The sequence below is a fragment of the Pituophis catenifer genome, unplaced genomic scaffold, assembly GCF_029215685.1.
Source record: "Pituophis catenifer annectens isolate HBS135680 unplaced genomic scaffold, rPitCat1.0.hap2 SCAF_2, whole genome shotgun sequence".
In the NCBI taxonomy this organism is placed as follows: domain Eukaryota; kingdom Metazoa; phylum Chordata; class Lepidosauria; order Squamata; family Colubridae; genus Pituophis; species Pituophis catenifer.
Window position 1 is genome coordinate 746,729 of NW_027256882.1, and position 21,542 is coordinate 768,270.

Sequence of the window (21,542 nt, forward strand, 5' to 3'; positions counted from 1 at the left end):
CTCATAGCATTTATACTGTCTAATTTTAAGAAACCAATATTACCCTTCATCATAACGTCTCATCCTATTATAGTTCAATTTTTCTTCTCTTTCCTTAAAATTTGAACCCCTACATTTATATCCATATAACATTGTACAATCCCCAATTATTTCCTTAAATTCTCTTATTCTATTCACCAATAATTCTTTTATCAGCTATTCCAAATAATACAATTCAACATATTAGTAGAAACCAATTAAATAAATAGAGAAACCAGAAATCTAAAATTAATAGGGCTATCAGTGCATGTACCATAGATGTCTGTGCGAGTAAGATTATCACCCCTGGTGTCAACCAAAACCAAGCATTTAATAGCGAGTGCCATACCATGTGCATTAATCAAACAGGTGGCAAGAAAGTAGGGGCAGTCAGGCACGACACAGGTTATGTAGACAGTAAACAAAGGGTCAATCAAAATGGACTCAAATGTCTATACACCAATGCACAGAGTATGAGGAATAAACAGGGTGAATTAGTAATTCAAGTAAATGGGACTTCCGCTGGCTCTGCGAGCCTCAAAAGACGTTCTTTTGAGAGCGTCTGCTCCCTGGCTCCATTAAAGCCCCAGAGCAGCCGACAAACGCTGTCTGGAGACTTGAAATTCTCTCCCTGGGCAAAGGGGAGAGAGAAGAGCAGGCAGGTGGAGGTAGAACCCGCCCAAACGCCCTAGGAAAAATCCTGGGGCGTGAAGGGCGCGCGCTCCCTAAAAGCCTGTCAAGCCGCTCCAGACCAGGGACATCTCCGCTAATTAGCTAATTAGCGGAATTAGAAGCCGCGACCAATCTTGCTGAATGGAAATGAGGGAATTAACATCTTGAACTAACAGCAGGCGGAACGAGCAAGGAGAAATCAGACTGCAAGTATTTTTTACCTAACTCCAATGTCTAGAGCCTCCTTCGGAAGTAATCACTTAGTACTTTGCAACAATATGGCGATTGAAGCTTGAAAGGGCGGGGGAAACGGAAAGTTACAGGAAAAGTTTCGTTTTACTGGCAGCCCTTCGCTTGGGAAAAAAAAAGCTTTTGTGCTGACAGAAGGAGGATTTTAAACGTTAATTAACATTGGGAAATCTTTTGAGGAACTCTTCTTTTTGACTCTGATTAAATATAAAGACTAATTTCAAACTGGAAATGGCCTCAAAGTCTGTAAAAACTGTTCCTACTAAAGGAACTGGGAGTGCTGGTAGCTCCCCAGCTCATATTCCTAGATTTCAAGTTTCTTTTCCTCCAGCGGATCCACAGACTTTAACGTTGGAAATGTTGCAACAAGCTCTCCAAATCACCCAAAATAAAATTGTTGATGTAATTGATGAAAAAATTAAGGAAACTAATGAAAAAATTAAGGAAACTAATGAAAAGATACAGGCTGTGTCAGATGAGATTGCAATTCGCAATCAGGGGATTAGGGATGATATATTAATGGCATTTAAGTGTCTGGCAGGCAATATTGAGATGGTGGATGACAGAGTTGAGGAAATTAAACAATCTTCTGAAATTTTGGATAGTAAAATAGGAGAAGCTCAAAACAGAATTCAAAGGGCTGAAGACAATGTAATAATGGTACAATACAGAGATATGGAATTTGCTTTAAGATTCAGAGGGGTGAAGGAGAATAAACAAGAGAATTTGAGAGAAATGATGTCTGAGGCATTGGCACCGCTGGTGGGGGAGTCCAAAAATGATCTGGGATGGCAGATGGACAAGCTGTACCGTGTTAATTCCTGGATTGCTAGACAGAAACATCTACCAAGAGACATTGTGATATATTTTACTACAAGGAGAGTACGCAACGAAATTTTACAGGCTACTTTTAAAAACAAGCTTCAGGTGGAAGGCCAGGAAGTAATGACAATGAAAGAAATCCCCCCTAAGATCCTGAGAGCTAGAAGGGAGTATGCCTTTCTGGTGGATGAACTGAGAAAACGTCAGATACAGTACAGATGGGAGGTGCCAACTGGACTAGTGGTGACTTACTCAGGAGAGAGATATCGGCTTAACACAATTTGGAAAGCAAGAGATTTTCATACTAATGTATTAAAGGCTGGCACACCCAAATCAACTAAATCACCAGAAGGCAAAAGAAAGAAAGAAGTAATGGAAGCTGAGACAGAAGAGCTTTTGACGGTAGTTCAGGGGGGAGCTTTGGCTGATCAAGAAGAAATTCAAATTCAAATGGCTACTCAAGAGTTGGCGCTGATTGATTTCTTGCAGTTACCAAAGGATCAAAGACAGACCAGATCGGTGACAGCTAGACTCAAGGAAGAATTAAGACAGCAACAATCCCAGATGGCAACTCAAGAAATGATTCAAGATACTACTAGAACAGGAGCAGTGGGGGGAGCAAGACCTAAAACTCAAATGAGATCAGAGCATCAGGACTTGCTTCAGAGGCTCCAAAGGCCCAGAGATGGGAACTAGATTTTTGACTTGGAACGTTAATGGCTTGAATTCTCCACAGAAAAGAAGAAAAATATTTCACTATCTTAAGCAATTTAAGAATGAAGTAATTTGCTTACAAGAGACTCATATAAGAATACAAGATCAAAAATATCTGATTAATGCAAGACTTGGTACATCTTACGTAGCAGCAGCACCAGAAAAGAAAAATGGTATAGTTATATATTTGAAAAGAGACTTAGTTGCTAAATTAATTGAAGCAGACGATCAAGGAAGATTTTTAGCGATAGAACTTTTAGTAAAAGGAGAAAAAATACTTGTAATCGGAGTTTATGCCCCGAATCAACAACAAGAAAACTTTTATAATTTACTACACTCAAAATTGACACACTGGGCATATAAAACTTGTATCCTGTTAGGCGATTGGAATGGTGTTTTGGATGTTAAAAAAGACAAGATGGGACCTAAACAAAATGTGTCAACAAGAGCAAAATTGCCCAAAGCGTTTTGGGAAATGATGGATGACTGGGAGTTGAGAGATATCTGGTGTGAAAGAAACCTGGAAGAAAAAGATTTTACTTTTTTTTCAGATAGACATCAATCCTTTTCAAGGATTGATTTTATATTAATTACTAACGATCTTTTATCTAGGGTGAAAAATACGAAGATTTGCTCAAGAACATTGACAGACCATAGTCCAGTTTGGCTGGAATTGGAGTATGAGAAAGGGCCTAGGAGGTCCTGGAGGTTAAATGATAATTTGTTTAGGTACGAAGAAAATGTAAAAGAGTGTAAAAAATTTATGAAAGAATTTTTTGTTATGAATATGCAAAAGGGCACATCGATGGAAATGGTATGGGATGCAAGTAAGGCATATATGCGAGGAATTTTGATATATTTGAATAATAAATATAGAAAGAAACAGGGGACAAAAAGAAAAGAATTAGAAGATGAGATTAGTAAACAGGAACGGGCTTTAGTAGCTAATCCAACAGATAAGAAAATTAAAGAGGCAATCAATTTATTGAAAGGTCAATTTAATATGTTAATAGCAGATCAAGTGGCAACTAATTTAAGATATGCAAAACATAATACTTTTTACAATGCCAATAAACCAGGCAGGTGGTTAGCATATTTGTTAAGGAAAAAGCAAAAATCAAGGACAATAGAGAGAATAAAATATAAGGGTAAAGAGGTTTATGAGCAACAATTGATTAAAAAATCTTTTTTAGAGTTTTATTCGAGGCTGTATACTGGTGATAAAATTAAAGATATAGATATAGATAGATATTTGTAGAAAGAGAATATTTATACAATTTCAAATGAGCAGAGGGATAGTTTAAATCAATCGATAACTTCTGAGGAAATTGCGTTAGCAATTAAGCAGTTGAAAGTGGGTAAAGCTCCTGGGACGGACGGTTTGACGGCTATTTACTATAAAACCTTACAGGAGGAAATGATAGAACCGCTGAAAGAATTATTTAACAATATACAACAGGGAGGAGAGGTACCTCCAACTTGGAAGACAGCATTTATTTCGTTGATCCCAAAAGAAGGGCATGACGATACAGATCCTAAAAATTATAGGCCAATTTCATTATTAAATACAGACTATAAGATATTTGCAAAAATTTTGGCAAATAGATTAATGACAGTCATGCAGCAAATGATTCACCATGATCAAACTGGTTTTATAAATGGTAGACAAATGAAGGGTAATGTAAGGCAAATTGTTAACTTATTAGAGTATTTGGGAGGGAACAACCAGGTCCCCGCAGTGCTTGTGTTCTTGGATGCTGAGAAAGCCTTTGATAGATTGAATTGGCAATTTTTATTAAAACTAATAGAAAGGATGCAATTTGGAGAACAATTTGTACAATCTATTAAGGCAATATATCAAAAACAAACAGTGCAAATAATAGTTAATGGTGGTTTAACAGATGTTTTTAACATAGAAAAAGGAACAAGGCAAGGCTGTCCCTTGTCCCCGTTATTGTTTATTTTGACGCTGGAAATTTTATTAAACAAGATACGCAAGATGAATACAATTAAGGGAATTAAAATTAGACAGCATGAATACAAGGTACGAGCATTTGCGGATGACCTGGTTGTTACCTTAACCCAACCGGTACAATCGATTACAGCTTTGATGGATATAACCTGCTTATATGGACAAGTATCTGGCTTTAAAATAAATGCAGCTAAAACAAAAATAATAGCTAAAAATATGGTTAGGAGCCAAAAAGAAGAGATAGAAAGGTTAACAGAATTTGAAGTAGTTAAGAAGGTTAAATATCTGGGGGTCTATATTATGACTGCAAATACGAAATTATATCAGTATAACTATGAACCATTATGGCATAAAATACAGAAAGAGTTGGACAACTGGAAAAAACTACAACTGTCTTTGCTGGGAAGGATAGCTGCTGTAAAAATGAATATTTTACCAAAATTTCTATTTCTTTTTCAAATGATACCTATACTTAAAAAAGATGAGAACTTAAAGGAATGGCAGAAGGGCATAAATAAATTTGTGTGGGCAGGGAAGAAACCACGAGTCAAACAAAAGATATTGCAAGATACTAGAGAAAGAGGTGGTCTTAAGATGCCCAATTTAAGATTGTATTATGAAGCTGCTGCCCTCTCAGCAATCACAGATTGGATAAACTTAACGGAGGAAAAGATATTGAATATTGAAGGATATGGTTTGGTTTATGGCTGGCATGCTTACTTAGTGTATGATAAGAAAGTAGATAAGACTTTTAAAAGTCATATATTAAGAAATGCTCTATTGCGTGTCTGGAAAAAGTATAAATATAAACTAAATGATAGGTTACCAATATGGACAGTACCCAGACACGCGATAGAGAACATAAATTTAGAGCAAAAGCAAGATAAGATTACATATAAGGAACTCCTTTATAAGGAAGGAGTCAGACTACAGTTAAAATCCATGGAACAATTAAAAGAAGAAGGGATTATTAAGACTTGGTTTCAATATGGACAGCTGCTGGCCAGATGGAGAGAAGATCAAAAAATTGGTATTTTGCAGCAGGATGAGAATTTGATAAAGCAAATAAGAGATGAAGGTCAAATGCACATAAAAAGGTTGTACAATGCATTATTGGAAATAGATTCAGAAACAGACTTAGTCAAGGATTGTATGATAAAATGGGCACAAAATGTAGGTGAACCAATAATGATGGAAACATGGGAAAAGATATGGGTTAGAAATGTAAGATTTACACAAGCACAAAATTTAAGGGAGAATTTTTACAAAATGTTTTAGAGATGGCATTTAGACCCAAAAAAACTAGCTTGTATGTATCCAAATTTACAACCCAAGTGTTGGCGATGTGAGTGTGAAGATGCTACATATTTTCATATATGGTGGACATGTAAAAAGATTAAGGCTTTTTGGATAAAAATATGGTGGATTATTCAAAATATTTTGAAGAAAAAAATTAAATTTACACCACAGTTTTTTCTGTTGGGAATAGTTACGGATTGTACTGTAATAGAGACTAAGCTGGTTTTGAACTTAATAACGGCTGCCAGGTTACTGGTGGCACAGTACTGGAAGAAGGAAGATCCACCTACTATTGAGGAATGGACATTAAAAGTTGTGCATTTGGCGGAAATGGCAAAAATTTCATCATACCTTAAAGACCATTCAAATGAGAGATATATATCGGAATGGAGAAAATGGATTGATTACATACAGAAGAAGTATCCGAATAAGAAGATTCATATAGCTTATGAATGAAATAATATTAAGTAGTTTATGTTTGTTTTTTCTGAGTTATAAGGAGTTAAGGACCTAGGGAGAATATGAAATGTAATAATTTGTTAGCACATTTTAGTTCTTGGTTTGTGAATGCTATACCCTGTGCTCGTTCTGGGAAGTCTAGGGAGGGGGGTGGGGGGAGGGAGGGGAAGGGAGGGTGGGAAGGGGAGGGGGGTTGAGGGGGGGAAGGGTGGGGGGGGGTGAAAATGTTTGTATTTTTCATAAAACTTTTCAATAAAAAAAAAAAGAAATTCAAGTAAATGAGGGCAGATATGACATTGTTGCCATTACGGAAACTTGGTGGGATGAAACCCAGAAATGGAACATACAGCTAGAGGGATACAAACTATTTAAAAGAAATAGACCAAATAAAAGAGGAGGTGGAGTTGCACTATATATAAGAAATAACTACATCTCTACAGAAATAGAGAACAAAAATGATGAAAATTATCTTGAATGCATTTGGGTCAATATTAAAGGGGGTGGGGGAATGACCTTGCCATAGATCTACATTATAGGCTCCCCAACCAAACAGAGAAAGTAGATGAACTTTTTGCTTGTCAGCTAACTAAGGTATATAGGAAGCACATCACAATAGTAATGGGGGATTTTAACTACCCTGACATCAACTGGGAGACAAACTCTGCACCAAGTGGAAGATCCAACAGGTCTCAAAGATCACCCCAAAGTTGATATGTCTAAGGCAAATGAAATTTCACTATCGCATGAGCAATTTTAAAAAAACTTACAATTTGTGATTCAGACCAGTGCCCTATAGACCAGTGATTATCTATGATTTTTCACTATACTTTTCTCCAGTTTCTCCTCTGCATGTGGAGGCCCAGAAGTAGTTCAGGATTCCCAGAGGAGATGTCTTTTTACAGTAATTATTAACATCGTGGTTTGTGAGATCTATCATGATATTCCTCCAGTGATTGCCTTTGATGTAAACAACAGACTGAAGCAACTTGAAAGGAATCTTACATGAAATAAGGATAAATGTCTCAGGTCAAACTCCATGTGGCACAAATTTTGGGAGATTCATTGACTGTGTTTCTTGAATGTACTTTCCTTTTTCTCCTTTCCAGGTACAGTTCTGTTTATCTCTCTCTCAGTCAAGAAAGTTAATCTCATTTTCATCTTGTGACAGTGCTTTGAATTCTTTGAACTCTCTTGTTCTTCCTTAGAAAGAGGAAGGGGATTGATTCAGCCCCATGAATTATGGGCCTCCTCCTTCTGCTTCTGCTGCTGCTGATGTCCCAGCCAGTTTCTGGGAAGCTGAGAATGAAGTGCCTGCTAAGTTTGGAGGAACATGAGGGAAAAAACCTACGGAGCTATTACAGGCCAGGAGACCACCTTGTTAGTATCGTCTCCTTTGCCACAATAATATCCCATATAATGCTGTCTTTCAACACAGCTCCTTATACTCAAGCTGCCTCGTAAGTCATTCAGTGTGATGGAGTTGCATTCCTTCCATTTGCAGTCCTAACACTCTTCTTCATTTCTTTCAGTTACTCTTATATTGGAAGACCTGTTTAATTTCTTGAATCATTTAGATTTCCATGGATTCTCTCTTAAGTCTTATTTTAAGAGACCAAAATCCAATGATGGAACAACCCCGCCCCCCCCAAGTCCAAATTATTTCCCCCTCTCGTAGAATCCTGAGTTAATCACAACTAGCTGATTGAAAAGTTTGTAGTTTCCTCTGCCCCACCCATTTCCCTATTTTTATAACCATTCATTGATATACAGTGCCTGACCCTGGTATGGAATAGAGGATGGCTTATTTTTAGAATTGCTTTTCTGGATCATTTATAAGTCCTCTTTGCTGATGATTCTATTTTAATGATTGAATAATTTTGAATCTTGGTCATTGCACAAATTAAAAATAATTACAAATAGTGTAATTACAAATTACATTACAAATAATGATATATTTTAAATATTAAAACTCCATCCTACGTTCTCAACACTCATAACAATTAAACGGTGATGGGTGACGATCATTTGATTCTTGTTTTGGACACTTTTGGCTTAAGACTGAATGGTCTTGTGGAGAGAAAGAGGAACAAATGAAAATATGTTTTGTTGTTAATGTTAGAGATGATGCTATGATGAACATTTTTTTACAGTAGGTTATTTACTGATCCAGGAAGACTCCTAAGCTTCATTTTTGCCATTCAGCAAGTCAATAAGAAACCTCAGTTTTTGTACAATCTCACACTTGGCTACAACATCCATGACAATTATTTGAGCACCCTTGGCACTTCAGATGCCTTGCTTGACATACTATCTACTGGAGAAGCCAATGTTCCCAACTACAGCTGTGGAAGGAAGGACAACCTGATGGTTGTTCTTGATGGATCTGTTGATGACATTTCCATTCAGATGTCAACATTAGTAGGCCCCTACAAAGTTCCACAGGTTTGTTTTCTTGTTTCTCTATCTGGCAAAGTGAGCAGGTTGTTGATGGGTGGGTAATAGATTCAATCCTATCTTTTCTATGGAAATTATTAACTGCTTTTCTCATGGCATTTTTCATGGGTAGGGATTAGGATCCAGAGTGGAGAGGAGGTCTAAACATTTACTTGAGCAAGACTTGAGCAGCTGGACACAATGTTAAATAGGGAACATTTAAGCAAATCTCTAAAATGAACTGATTTGCCTTAGCAGTGCTCTAGAGATAGAAGACATAGCACATCTATTATCTGAATGTCAATTTTATTAGAAAAGAGAAAGAGCAGTATCTCAGACGACAGATTAGATAAATGATTATATTCAATCTTGTTAATATTCTGCATTTTGTATTCTTTATGTTGATATGGCTTAAGGGTTAAGAACAATAGACTATTCCAGGGGTCATCAATCTTTCAGAACTCAGGGACCACCAAATTCATTATTTTAAGTCCTGTGGACCACTAATATGATTTTTTTTCAAAAGATAAATAGTATTTTGTGCAATATAAAAATGCAAATAATTTTTCTACAGACCACCAAAATTTTCTCGCAGACCACCAGTGGTCCTTGGACCGCCAGTTGGTGACTGCTGGACTATTCTAATATGTTCGTGAGAACCACACTGGATGTGTTAAAAGCTTACATTTTGCACTTGATCTGATCTAACCATAATACACGATTCTTCATTGCTTCTTCAGATTACTTATGGAATTGTTTCAGAGGCTCTGAGTGATAAAAGACAAATTCCTTTTTTCCATCAGATGCTCCCCCAAAATGGGATCCAGTATCCAGCAATTGTCCAACTCCTCCTCCATTTCAGATGGACTTTGATTGGTCTCTTTGCACCAGACACAGAGGAGGGAGAGAATTTCATGAGAACTTTCACTCCTATGCTTGTCAGAAATGGAATTTGTGTGGTTATCTCAATGACTAGACATATAGAACCTCTCAGAAATGCCATCTCTAAGTGGAGAAGAGTCAATGTCTTTGTTCACTTCAGAGAATTTGCTTCCCTTGTGGATAGAATTCGCCACATCCATTTAGCAATTGAAGGTTTGCCAGGACCCATTGAAGGGAAAGTCTGGATCACCACAATTGTGGAGAAATTGCCAATGAGAAGGCATACACTTTTCAAATATATCCATAGCATTTGGGTCTTTGCTTTGCAGGAACGAAAATGGCCAAATGATGATGCCTTTCAACCCAGTCTTTCTAAGGATTCCAAATTTGAAGATCAGTCTTTTCGCTGTTCATTTTCAAAGCATGTCCTTTCTGTCAAGGGCCGGAGACGATGCACCCAGATAGCACCACTGGACATGCAAGAGAAAAAGAATAGAATTCAGATACAAAATGATGGCCGTTTTTATACTGTTGTTAAGACTCTGGCCCATGTCTTGAATGTTGCATATTCCTCAATATCTAGGAGGAGAAAAACAGAGAAGAAAGAGAGTTTGGGGGTTCCAAGGCTAGAGCCATGGCAGGTATGGGGTCATGACAAGGATCCATTATACCTAGTTCCTATTTAGAAAAAAATCCAATGCTGAAGTAGGGGAACCATTGTTCTACAAAAAACCAACAGGTTTGGCCAAGCAGAGGCCAGATTTAGTTCACAGGATTATGTTCCAAAGAGCAATCATAGTGACAGTTATATTTTTATATTAAACACTGCTATTATAAAATTATTTAAAATGTATACATTGTAAATAAATTCCTGTACTTATGGGTTTGTAATTAGAATGATAGAATTTTATACTCATAACTGTCAGCTAAACCTGGGAGCATTTAGCTTAATCCCTCCTCACTGCAGGAATCCAATTAAAGCTTTTCAGACTAATGGCTACTCAGTCTTGGCATTTAGCCGCGGCATTTACCCTAACCCTAACCCTAACCCTAACCCTAACCCTAACCCTAACCCTAACCCTAACCCTAACCCTAACCCTAGCCCTAGCCCTAACCCTCACTCCACCCGTAGCTCACTACTCACTTCCAGGAGTCCGAACCTGACCAGATTAAGGTTGACTTAGCTTTCCATCCTTCCAAGGTTGGTAAAATGGGTACCCAGATTGTTGGGGGCAATATGATGATTTTATAAACCACTTAGAGAGGGCTGTAAAAGCAGTGTGAAGTGGTCTATAAGTCTAGGTGGTATTGCTATTCAGGCAAATAGTGAAGAGGGGATTGAACTTCTCTTATTCACAAGCTCAGCTTTAAAATTGCTCCTCCTTTTAGGATGTTTCAAGTTGCTTTCAAAATTCCTGGATGTTTCAATTCTAGTTCCATCCATTTCTGGAGAAGAATGAGTTTTGCAATTTTTCCTGGGAGAAACTGTACTTGGACCAAAGTGGAAATGTAGCAGCAGATTTGAATATCATAAGTTGCTTATTTCTCTCCAAGGAGGATCCCATCAAAGAGCAACTGGGGAGTTTTGAAAGACAGAGGCTTATTATCGACCAAGATGCTCTTTCACGGCTAAAGTTGCTCAACAAGGTGATTGAAAATATTGGCAACTTTTCTCGGTCTATATGGTTGGTGTTAGGGTCCCCTGAAAGAGAAGGCTCAGATATTTTTTTAACAGCCCATATCTGACCACAATTATTCATGCTTCTGTTTCACCTCACTGGGATAGGCCTCTTGCTGCTAGGAAGGTCATCCAAGGTGTTCAATCAAGTGGAACCACAATGACTTGTCCGATATGAGATAATACCTTAAACTAGAAAAATGATGGACTGAAAATGACTTTCACTCCCTGCAAAAAACTTTCTTGACTCTTGAAATAATGAGACAATGTGGATCAATTTGTAATGAAATGATACTTAGATTTGGTCTTTAGCTTGTAATCCATCCAAATTTCTCCAAATTTAAGGAATGAATAAATGTGGGTCTGTCTTTCCATGTCATCTAATAGTAGTTCTAATTTTGGGAGGCAGTGGAGGACAGGGAGTCCTGGAGTGCTATAATTCTTGGGGAATGAAAGAGTTGGAAACAAGTAGCGACTAACAACAAAACTGTAATTCTTCAATGGAAAGGACCTTGTCTTAAATCCCTCACTTGCAGACGTGGGTTGCTACCAGTTTGGACTGGTTCGGGAGAACTGTTAGTGGAAATTTGGTGTGGTTCCCCAAACAGGTAGTGAGCTCTTTCTGGCCACACCCTCGAACCGGTCCCCAATTGCTCACCCCACCCACCCGATGCTCGCTCGCCCTGCCTGCCCATCCGCTGTGCCCAACCACTACTTGCAGAATCTAGCCACGTACTTCTGCTCACCACTGCTGGCAAAGGTAAGGCCGAAGGGCATTGGCCAGTGGGTGGGCGGGGGAGGGAGAGCTGGTGGAGGGGAGATATCAGCAGTGGGTGGTGGACTGATGTGTGTGGGGAGGGAGGGGAGCATGCGGGAGATTTCGGCACCAGAGTTCTTCTTGTGTGTTTCCAACATCTGGTGTGGCCTGCGAGGGAAGCATGTGGGAGATCCTAGCTGAAGTTTACTCATGAGCAATATTGGCCAGGAGAGGAAGGGAGAAAGGCCAATGGTGCTCACAAATAAATTGAGGCTCCTAAGGGGGGGGGGGGTCGAGCCTCCCCACCCACAACATGTTCACCTGAGGGCATTGCTGGCAGCCACTTCCTGCACCTCCTGTCCTGTGTTCTTCCCGCTGCTGCTCGGCCTCCTCGATGCACAGAGGCAGGAGGCGGCGGTTTCTTTCACTGCCTACGAGCTGCTGCCTGCCTGTATTCTGTAGTTTACTTGTGAGCAAGTTTACTCATAAACATGGTGCTCTCAAGTAAACTGCAGATTACAGGAAGCCGGCAGATCCCTTGCTCTGCTGCTCGCCTGGCAGAGCGCAGACAGGCAGCTCCGGGTTGTCTCTCAGCCGTTGTGTGCAGGTGAAAAACCTTGCAAAGTAAAGAAAAATTTCTCTTGAGTGTGAGAAGTTAATTGCCTTGCAGTCACAAGAAGTTTTTCTTTACTGTGGAAAATGTTTTCCTGCATGCAACGGCTGAGAGATGACCTGGAGCTGTCACTCTCTGGTAAAATGCACGTCTCGCAGTGGGGTGCAATTTGGGGTGGCAGGTGGGGTAGGGGATGGGGGGATCTCGGCAAGTTTTGCAGCTGCATGGCTACAAAGGTTGCCGGGCGGGTTCCCATCTCTTTGCCGGCCAGTGCCTCCTGAAGCCGCCAGCGTTGCATCCAGCTGTTGTGCTGGGACTGATAGGAGCAGCAGCAGCCCTCTCCTGTCTTTCTCCAGCTGTGTGGGAAAAAAATGGAGGAGGACTTCACAAACAAAAGAGAATTCTTCTCTTTCAGCACCAGAGCCAAAGCTAAAAGAAACTGGAGGGGAGAAAAAGAGGGAGGGTAGGAACAGGGGAAGGCAATTTTTTCATTGTTTTATCTCTATAGCAACTTCCTTCCCAGCTACTTCTTTCTCTGCTCAGCAGCAGGCCCTTTTTTTAAAAGAAAGATTGGCCACCATTTTCCCAGGAGAGAGAAGAGCGGAGGTGGGGAGAGAAAAAGATGGCGGAGGTCAACTTAGTCCTGGCCGGTTGCTGCTTCATTGGGTCCCCTCAACTTTTCAGTCCCAGAAAGCGGCTGAAAAATGCCCTCCTCCTGTTTTGCAGCCATGCACCATTTTCTGTCCTTGCCTCCTTCCTGTTTTTATTTGGTTTTCCCTCCCACCCTGAAAGGAGTTTCAAGCAAAAGGAAGCCAGTGGGGGAAAAGTGGGGAAGAAGGATCCGGGAGTGGGAAAGGAAGGAATTGGGAAGAATGAGAACAAAGAAGGCTTCCCAGCTCAGGGAAGGTTTGGAGTCTGGAATCCAGAGTGCGCCTTTCCCCTTTTCCCTTGCTGCCCTTTTATTTCCAAAGCCACCCTCCAGTCCACTCTCTTTCCCTAAAAATGGAGCTCTTGGTCCAAAGCGGTCGGTATGTAACGAAAGCAAGATTTAAAGGAAACAAAGTTGAGCTAGTTTGTAAGGAAACCAACTACTGTCAAGGTTCAGGGCAGGTATTCCAAACTAGCGAGTCATAATGTCTGTTTAAAATGGGTAGTACTTCCATTTAAAGAGGAAAAGCATAGCTCAGACAATTGCTATGATTTTTTGCTCCTATATTCTGTTGTTTAGGTATAAATTTTGTTAATGTAGAAATTTTACTTACACTCTATTAAACAATGGAGCTAGCTGTCTGCCTGCAATCATGTGTATCTATTAGGAGTAAATCCCACTGAAAGGAAGTAGCCTTACTGCCAAGTAAACATGCATAGGCTTTACGTAGTTGAGAGATAGGGTATTGATTAGTATCAGGTGTATTATAGAGAGAAATGAGAACTTCTATAACAACAGATACTTTGTGTGTGTGTGTGTGTGTGTGAGAGAGAGAGAGAGAGAGAGAGAGAGAGAGAGAGAGAGAGAGAGAGAGAGAAAAGAAAGAAAAAAGAAAAAAGAAAGAAAGAAAGAGAAAGAAAGAAAAAGAAAGAAAGAGAAAGTGTGTGTGTGTGAGAGAGAAGAGGGACAGACAAAGAAAGACAGAGGGGAAGGGAGAAAGAGATAAGACAGAAAAAAAAAGAAAGAAAGAAAGAAAGAAAGAAAGAAAGAAAGAAAGAAAGAGGAAGAGGAAGGGAGAGAGAGAGATGAGACAGAGAAAGAAAAAGAAAGAGAAAGAGAAAGGGGGAGAGAGAGAGAGAGAAGAAAGAAAAAGATACAAAGAAAGAAAAAAGAGAAAGAAAGATAGAGGGAGGAGGAAGGGAGAGAGACACAAGAAAGAAAGAAAGAAAGAAAGAAAGAAAGAAAGAAAGAAAGAAAGAAAGAAAGAAAGAAAGAAAGAAAGAAAGAAAGAGAAAGAAAAAAAGGAAGGGAGAGTGTGTGTGTCTGTGTGTATGAGAGAGAGAGAAGAAAGAAATAAAGAAAGAGGAAGGAAGGGAGGGCGAGAGAAAACTCTGTGCTATTATTTTTAATTGTTCCATTATTTATCATGTGTTAATATTTTACACTGTCCCTACACCTAGAGTGATTTTATTGCCTTTCTTTTGCCCAGGGCTACCACATATTTTTCAGGAATTTACATGCATTCAATGTCTATAGTACAAAGCATAAATATGTTTGTGTTTATTTTGTACATCAGCTTACATAAATCCATCTTAATATGCTATTCCTGGTATGTGATGCTTTGTATACATACAGAGAAAGAAGCACTCTTGTGATCTTTGACTTTTAGGCTTCAGCCATAAACATCAGCCATAATACTAATGACTGTTTTGAACAATATGCACGAATGGCTATTTTATATGTGAAATTATGACTGAACTATTTCTGCACCTATATTGGTTCTCACTGTCAGGAAGTTTCTCCTTAGTTTTAGGTTGCTTCTCTCTTTGTTCAGTTTCCATCCATTGCTTCTTGTTTTGCCTTCTGGGGCTTTGGAAAATAAATTGCCCCCCTTCTTTTTGGCAGCCCCTTAAAAGCCTGTTGCCTCTCACACTCTTGGAGAAAGCATGTGAGCCATTTCCTCCTTTCAGTGGCCCATGAAAGTACATCTATAGTATGTAGATAATAAAGTTGAAAAAAGGTGGACAACATTTTCACAGAACTATAGATACGTTGAGGCTGGGTGTGATAAGGAATGGCGGGGAGGGGAGGGGCCAGGCGAGGCACCGCTTGACGTGACTGACATTGAATTGGCCACACCCACCTAGTCACATGACCATCAAACCACACCCAGTGTCACATGACCATCAAGCCATGCCCACAAAATAAGCCAAAATTTTTACAACCCATCCCTGCTCACTTGGCCTTAGAAATATCTCTTTCCCACACAGGGTTCATACTCATGTCCCATGTGCTGCACAAAAACATGCCTGGCTCACCCTTTTTAAGTGACATGTTCTCATGATTTCATCCCCACTCATCCACGCTATAGTTCTAGAAATTAGGCAGTAATTGTTAGTCTTATTTCACCAGCATGGCAGCTGTACGAATTGAAAATAAAAATGTAGAGATATAACTCAATAATACCTCATTGGAGGTTGACGGCCATAGTTGGTGAAGATTTTTTTCTTCATATCTTAACTGGAACAAAGATTTGGGTGATTTTCAAAGGGGAGAGGCTTTGCAATATTTTACTTAGTCCAGGAGAAACCTTTTCTTGATCTACTGCTCCGAGTTTCTTTCTTAAGCACAATTTCATTTTATTTTAGTAAATCAATCTAATAAATAAAAATTTGGCAGATATTTTAGAATGAATGTTGTTTTTCTGCTTAGTCTCTGCCTGAGTCCAAATGTGTGGACAATTGTCACCCTGGATTTGTAAAACGGGCTCGGAAAGAAGAACCAATTTGCTGCTACGATTGTATTCCTTGTCCGGAGGGGACCATCTCCACACAGGAAGGTGGGTGACACCACAGGAACTCTGGCTTTCCTGTCTCTCGGTATCAGCTGCCATTGAAAGAAGGTCTTTCTTGGAATGTGAAAGGAGAGACTAAAAAAATAATATTACTGTTTTCTCAGATACTGAAAAATGCACCAAGTGCCCAGATGACAAATATCCCACTGATGACAGAATCCAATGTATCCCCAAAAGAATAACCTTCCTGTCCTATGAAGAACATCTGGGCATCATCCTGGTCTCCTTTGCTGTACTCTTGTTTCTAACAACAGGCCTTGTTTTAGTCATATTCCTTAAATACCTAGAAACTCCCATTGTCAAAGCTAACAACCGTGACCTGTCCTACATCCTCCTGGTTTCCCTCTTGCTTTGCTTCTTGTCCTCCTTTTTCTTCATTGGCCGACCAAGGAAAGCCACCTGCCTTCTCCGACAAACAATGTTCAGCGTCATCTTCTCAGTAGCTGTGTCTTGTGTGTTAGCCAAAACAATCATGGTAGTGCTGGCCTTCCTGGCCACGAAACCAGGGAACAGGGTGAGGAGATGGTTGGGGAAGAGCTTGGCCAACTCCATCATCCTTTCTGGTTCTGCTGGAAAAATTGTAATTTGTGCAATCTGGCTGGGAGTTTCTCCCCCGTTTCCTGATTTTGACCTGCACTCCCAATCAGGAGTGATCATCCTTCAGTGCAATGAAGGCTCTGTGACCATGTTTTATGTGGTTCTCTGCTACATGGGTTTCCTTGCTGCCATTTGCTTCACAGTGGCTTTCCTGGCCAGGAACCTGCCTGGGGCCTTCAACGAAGCCAAACTGATCACCTTCAGCATGCTGGTCTTCTGCAGCGTCTGGATCTCCTTCCTGCCCACCTACTTGAGCACCAAAGGGAAATACATGGTGGCCGTGCAGGTTTTCTCCATCTTGGCTTCTGGGGCTGGCCTGCTGGGCTGCATCTTCTTCCCCAAGTGCTACATTATCATCCTGAGACCAGATCTAAATACTAAGGAACATTTAATGATCAAAGTCGGTATCTGATCATGAAGTAGTTTCTTAAGCTCATAACACTTAATTATTTATTGCAATTATTATTCAGTTTGTATGATTGTTTTGACAATTAAGGTTATTTAAAATCAAAAGAAATAAACATACAAAGAATGTAAGACTAACTTAAGATAATCATCAAAATGTAGAATGAATTTATTAATAATTGAAATTGTCATGAAACTACTGAAGGACAAGATAAAAAAATGAGATTTTATTATCGTAAAGGACGGACTGACTGAATAAATAAACAGATAAATGTTTGAAACAACTTTACCAGTCAGTGGGTGGGATCCTCTTCAGTCCATTTAAAAAGATAGAACATCAAGTCTTTCCCAGTTTGTAAAATCTTTATTTTTTGTAATCTTTCATAATATGCAGCAAAGAAATGATTTTAGAGTCATTTTTGGAAAACTTTCCCCAGCTGAAAATGGGGAAAGTCTAAAACTCTTATGGCCAGGTGTTCAGAGTCATTAATGAATCCAGATCCTGATGTGCCAGGAATGAGCTCATCCTCCCTTGAGCTGACTTCTGAGGAGGAATCTGGGGAGTTGTCCAAGGGGGACATCATACGACCTGCTGTTTGTTTAGTAAACAAAGACACTTCAAAGTATAAAGGTTCTCGGTAGCTTACATGAATACTGAAGGGCAAGTAGAAAGAAAAAAAGTCTATCCCCATAACGTATTTCATCTTTACCCAATGATACAGTTGGCCAATTATCTATTTCCAGACCCTTTGTCTCAAATATCACCCCAAAGTTGATATTTCTAGGGCAAATGAAATTTCACTATCACATGAGCAATTTTAAAATCACTTCCAATTTGTGATTAATATATGGAGATCTAATAAAAAAGTAAATTACAAACAGATCCTATTTTTAACATTAGGCAAGTTTCACGGTTACAGATTTCTTTCTTAAAGTAGAAGACAGGCAGTATGAGAATTAAGTGTCATCAGGGGTGGGAGGTGGGGGTGGCCAGCGTCACGGTGGTATGGCATGGAATTCCAGGGCTCTGGAGGAATGCTGATATTCCAGCCATTTTTGGGGATCCCAAGGGAACATAGCTGTCCTGTAGGGACAGTGAAAAATGGAGGCACAGGCTGGCATGGACAGGGAAATTGCAAATTCCCTGAAACGCCGGCGATCAGCCTCTGACTCAGTGGCGAGGGAAGGCAGCCGTTAAGAGCTGTCAAAAGCCGGGGCGGCCACACAGGAAGAGACAGAAGAAATGAACGAGGTGATCATCTGGGTGAGAATTGAGATCTTGGAAACAAGATTCCTTTTGTATATTCTACTCCTGAACTTTAAAAATTTTTTTGACTTGAGAGAAATGGCAAAGAGAAGAGGGGAGGGAGTGGAAAGAAGGCTACCTCCCCATTTCCGAAATAGCGGCGAAGAAGTGGAAGCCCTTAATAAAGACTAATGGAAGAAAGTTTGAAAAATTAATTTAATGAATTGAAAGCAGATTGGGCAAAGAGATTTTTTTGGAGGCAAGCTAATGAATTGTATTTTGGAAAGTTAAGTTTTGTAGCTGAGAGTTTAAACTTGGACAAAGAAAAGTGAATGGACTATTTTTTAATAAACAGAGGGATAGAATCAAGATCACGTGAAGTGTTAATACCACTTTATAATGCCTTGGTAAGGCCACACTTGGAATACTGCATTCAGTTTTGGTCGCCACGATATAAAAAAGATGTTGAGACTCTAGAAAGAGTGCAGAGAAGAGCAACAAACATGATTAGGGGACTGGAGGCTAAAACATATGAAGAACAGTTGCAGGAACTGGGTATGTTTAGTTTAATGAAAAGAAGGACTAGGGGAGACATAATAGCAGTGTTCCAATATTTCAGGGGTTGCCACAAAGAAGAGGGAGTCAAACTATTCTCCAAAACACCTGAGAGTAGAACAAGAAGCAATGGGTGGAAACTAATCAAGGAGAGAAGCAACTAGAACTAAGGAGAAATTTCCTGACAGTTAGAACAATTAATCAGTGCAACAACTTGCCTACAGAAGTTGTGAATGCTCCAACACTGGACATTTTAAAGGAGATGTTGGATAATCATTTGTCTGAAGTGGTGTAGGGTTTCCTGCCTGGAGAGGGGGTTGGACTAGAAGACCTCCAAGATCCCTTCCTATGCTATTCTATTCTATTCTATTCTATTCTATTCTATTCTATTCTATTCTATTCTATTCTATTCTATTCTATTCTATTCTATTCTATTCTATTCTATTCCTATTCCTATTCCTATTCCTATTCCTATTCCTATTCCTATTCCTATTCTATTCTATTCTATTCTATTCTATTCTATTCTATTCTATTCTATTCTATTCTATTCGAACTGTAGTGCCATCTAGTGGTGATAGAGAAAATTAAATAGATATATTGAACTAAGGAGAAGAGGAGTGTGAAATAACCTTGGACAATGTTTTTGGAAACTTGCAAGAATTAATTTGATAAGAATGGTCTTGTGATTTTGTAACAGAAGAAGAGAGAAGGGGAAAAAAGTACAAAAGCTTTTGTAAGAGCTGTCTGGTTCTTTCACCTGGTGGATTTATAAATTTTGGAATATTTTGGAACAGTGGTATTTTGGAATATATTTTTTTTCCTTTTCTGTTTTTTCTTTTCCTTTTTTATCAAGGCTTCTTGTTCCTGGATTAATTTTTTTGGTGATTGGTATTGGGTTTTTTGGATTTTCTTAAAAATCTTTTTCTTATGAAAACCATATCTTATACTTTCTTCATCTTTTTATTTCCTGGTTGGATATTTTGAGTGGTACATTTTGGTTTTGAAATTTTTAATGGTGAATTCTTATTTTTGTTCGGATCTTTTTTTCCTCTTTTTTGTTCTTTTCTTTTCTTTTTTTAATATAACCTTTCTTCCTTTTTTATGGATTAAACCTCTGTGGATTAGGGTATTAAGAACCTGAAGAATTTGATTTGGGAGCAGATTTGAAATTTGAATTTGGAATATAAATAAAGGGGAAGCCTGAACCTAAGAATTGGATTATTTTAGATTATAAATGGTGATCTATCATCACCATCAATATCAACAGCATCTTGCTCTATGGGGCAAAAGGCAACAGAAACTACACCACAGCAAGAGAAAATCAATACGGAATTAAAAAAAAATATGCTACAGAGTATATATAAAGATCTCAAGACAAGACTAGACAAGATAGATGGGAGAATGGAAAAATAGAAGAAGTTAAAGAAGTTAAAGAGATGATAGGGAAAAATGAACAATGATTGCAGCAAGTGGAAGAAAAAGAAGAAGCAATGGAGAAAAAGGTTGAAGAGATGGATTATTGATTTACAATTACTGATAAAAATCAGGAAAAGACAATAATAATATTGGAAATGGATAAAGCTGATTATTATTTAAGATTCCAAAACATTGAAGAAGAAAAGGGAGAAAATTTACCAGAGAAAATTGCAGAGATATTAGCAGAAGTAATGGAAGAAAGTAAAGAAAGGATATTACATGGGATTGATGGGATATACAGAGTGCACACAAGATGCACAATGAGGAATAATCTGCCTAGAGAAATTCAGGTTAGATTCATTAAGACAACATTGAGAGCAGAGATATTGCAGTTATTGAGAAATGCAATGATAAAGCACAAAGGGAGAGAAGTAGTGGTACTGAATCTAATTCCAAGAAGAGTGAGAGATCTGAGAAAAGAATATCAATTTCTCACGAAATGTTTGATTAAAAGAGGAATAAATTTCAGATGGTTGATACCAGAAGGAATATTGGTGAATTGGCAAGAACAAAGATATAGATTGGATACAATAGAAAAAGCAGAGTTATTTTATGAACAACACATAGGTGACCAAGAGGAAGAAAGATTGAGAGATGAAAGGGGAAACCAGAGGAAAAAAAAGAACAACCCAAAGAGACAACTAAAGAACAAGAAGAGAGAGCGACAAGAGAAAGAGCAAGAGTGAAAGAAGTTAAAGAACAAAGGGAGACAAGAACGACTAGATCGACAAAACAAGTAAATAAATAAGAAATGGAAGAAGAAATTAAAATATCTTTGAATATAAATGGATTAAATTCACCAATAAAAAGAAGAACATTTAACAAATTAGAGAAATTAAAAGTAGAAATTATATATTTACAAGAAGTTCATATTAGAAAGTAACACAAAAAACTTTTAGAGCAAATAAAATTGGGGAGATTGTATACAGCATTGGCTTGTCAAAGCAAGAGAGGAGTAACATTTTACATTAAACAGACAATTCAATCCAAACAAATATTTGAGGATGAGGAAGGGAGAGTATTAGTGGTAGAAATTGTAATGAATCATAAAAAATACTACTTGTGGGTATATGCTCCAAATGAAAATCAAGAAGAATTTTATGCAAAATTACACAGGAGAATATTAGAATATGAAGATGAAGATATACATAATAGGAGATTTTAATGTGATTGTTGATAATGAACTGGACTA